This window comes from Coregonus clupeaformis, unplaced genomic scaffold, assembly GCF_020615455.1.
Source record: "Coregonus clupeaformis isolate EN_2021a unplaced genomic scaffold, ASM2061545v1 scaf0617, whole genome shotgun sequence".
Lineage (NCBI taxonomy): Eukaryota > Metazoa > Chordata > Actinopteri > Salmoniformes > Salmonidae > Coregonus > Coregonus clupeaformis.
The window spans coordinates 243,769-246,783 of NW_025534072.1; positions in this window are offsets into that span (position 1 = coordinate 243,769).

Here is a 3,015-nt window from a genome sequence, read left to right on the forward strand (position 1 = left end):
TTTTTGGTTACTACATGATTCCATATGTATTGTTTCATAGTTTCGATGTCTTCACTATTATTCAACTATGTAGAACATTTTTAAAATGAAGAAAATCCTTAGGTGCTCTAAAACTTTTGACCGGAAGTGTAATTTTTCAAAATTGAATAAAACGTGTATTTTATTTCAACAGAGATGCGTTTATTTATTGAAAGTCTGAACAGCAATATATGCATCATCAACATGTCAAAAGGCTGAGATATGGGCATTTTACTTTTACAATATGTCACCTAAGCTGACGAGCACTGAAACATTTGAAAAGACTGTAAACCACATTTGTGTTTGTAACAGCTGAAGGATTGAGAAACTGAATCATTGAATGAATCTATTTCCTGACGAGGTAGATGATGAAGAAGATGTTCAGACAGCAGAGGAGGAATCCAGTTCTTATGATGGAGAAGAGGACAAGGATCCTCATATCCGCTTCAGTCGCCACTTGAATATCACCACCTGAAAGAATGACATGTTTTGTATTATACAGCACGGGTTATTACAGTGTAATAGCATGTATTTTATTTTGCCTTTATTTGATCAGGTAAGTCATTGAGAACACATTGTCTTCCACAATAACTACCTGTGTATCTCCAGTAAGCATAAGAGGTTTACCTTGATCTTCAGCTTGGTCCCTTTCCCAAACAGTATCTCCCCACATGAGGCTACAGCACAGTAGTAAGTCCCAGCATCAGAGAGGCTGAGGTTCCTCTTGGGGAGGTTGTAGACACAGCTCTGTGTTGGAGACCCAGCCTCAGGGTTCTTCTCACACTGATAACTCCTGTCTCCATGGGTGTAAATGATTCCTGGACGGGATTCTCCTGAGCCATGTCTGAACCAATAGACACTGTGTTCTGCTACACAGGTCTCAGTGTGTATTGATCTTTTCAATAATGTTTCAATGATATTCTGATTATATTATTCTTTTCAATTACATTCTAATTTAATCTCTTCAGTTTGCGTTTAAAAGGAAAAGGTTAAAAACTGAGAAGAAAAAAGATCCAATCAGGATTTTTCTTTGGTTGTCTCTAGGGAGAAATTTAGCTAGATAGCTCAACATTGGCTAGGCCCTCAGAATCTCGATAGAAGGCACCTGCCATTCAACCATACTAGAGCAGAATTTTGGAGTGACAGTGGAATCAACCAATCACATTTTGACTTGTATTGGGTGGGACCGTTTTTACAAAAACGTGTGGAAACTTCCGCCATTCTCGAAGGTCGACAGGTCACCACGCAATAGCAAGAAGTAGTTTTCCCACAGTTTAAGCTAGCTAGTTTTTGTTGTAGGCTGGTGTGTGGCGGCTGCTGTTGCAGGTGTTATTGAAGATGATGTTGATGCTAATTTGCTAGCTTCATCCTTTTCGATTTTAACCTTCAACAAGAAGTTGTTTCAAATGATCATCATCTGGTGAGTGGAACTGTTTTTGCAGCTCGATTGCTGTTGTTAGCTATCTCTTTGAAAATAATGTATTATGCGTGTGAAACATTGTTGCATTTAAATTTTGGATCACTTTAGTGTGTGTGCTTAATGTGCTAACGATGTTTGCAATAGGAAGTAATAGTTATACATTTCCATTGGGAAATGCTTAGACTAATGGTTGTGTTTTTGTGTTCTTATGATTGGAACCTTCTGGCTTATTATGTCCTAGTGAATGGGCTGCTTATTCTTTAACATCATGCTGTGTGTGACAGCTGTCTTTCTATCAGCCTATGTGTTTTACAAAAAGTGTGCTCTCCTACATTGAGTGAGCTAGTAAGTATTACGGTCGCTGTCCTTTCAGCATCACGAACCTGTCAAACTCACATCCTTTGATGTCTCACTGTTGTCTCTTTTGGTGATAGTATGATAGTGATGCTGTTAGGCTACCATAGGTTGTGTAAGCAATGTGGCTGTTGTTGCTGGTAATGTTAGTGTGGGTGATTTCTCAGTTTTTCATGATTTTGAGTTGGTACAGCGTTTTGGAAGCCTTTTTCCCCCTCTAAAGGCCTAATTCCAATAGCCATGGTTCGCCACTGCCTTTAATGTATACTATGGGTGAACTACAAGCCACTGCTCCTGCCAATGGCAAGAGTTCCTAAATTCATTGATCTTGGTGCAGTAAGTATAGTGCCCCCAATTGGCCAACCACCACCAATTCCAACCAATAGTTACCCACTCCAGGAGGTCCTTCTGCCCACTACAATATATAAACACAACAATGAGGGAAATCTCACAGTGAGAACAGATTTAGATTTGGAATATTTACTGTCATCGAGACCCTTTTCAAAGGTTATTACTTTAAAATTGACAAAATATGTTTGACCAAGAGGTCTGTTGAAATACATTTGATCAATTCTGAGTATTTAAAATTCTGGGAACCTCTATGATGATAAACTATAGTATGTAATTAAAATATCTTATCATTCTCTCTATCAAACCAAATGTGGGACATCAATTGTTGGTGGTAAGATTATTTTAATCTGTGGTCATTGTATGCAGCTATGGTTGTCCCGCCCATAATCACAAATTACTTTCATCTCTCGTATTTGAAGATTCAGTCCTTCCTTCATGGTCTGGCAGTGTAGATCTAAATACAGAATGGAACGCATATATGTACCAGCTCTCGTCCTCTACGGCTTTTGTAAGTTACTGTATCTTCAGTTCAGATTTTGTGATTCATCAATAGATTTGGTCTCTCACATAGTTGTGACTGTGTTTAGGTGTGTATATCATATGCATGAAGAATACGTTTTATTTACTGTTTCTAAACCTTTGTTTTCTCTCTTTCAGGTCTGACCCTTGTTGTGTCTGTCTCTCCACCACCCTTAAAGGTGGTCCAATCAGGGGAAAATGTCACCCTGCAGTGCATCAATGTCCTTAAAATCCCGGGACACATTGGCTGGTTCAAGCAAGTCAACGGCTCAGAGCCGCTGTGCATCACGTCTATGTGGAGCTCTCTGCCAACTGTTCATCATCAAAATGGATTTCAGGGCAAACGTATGAAA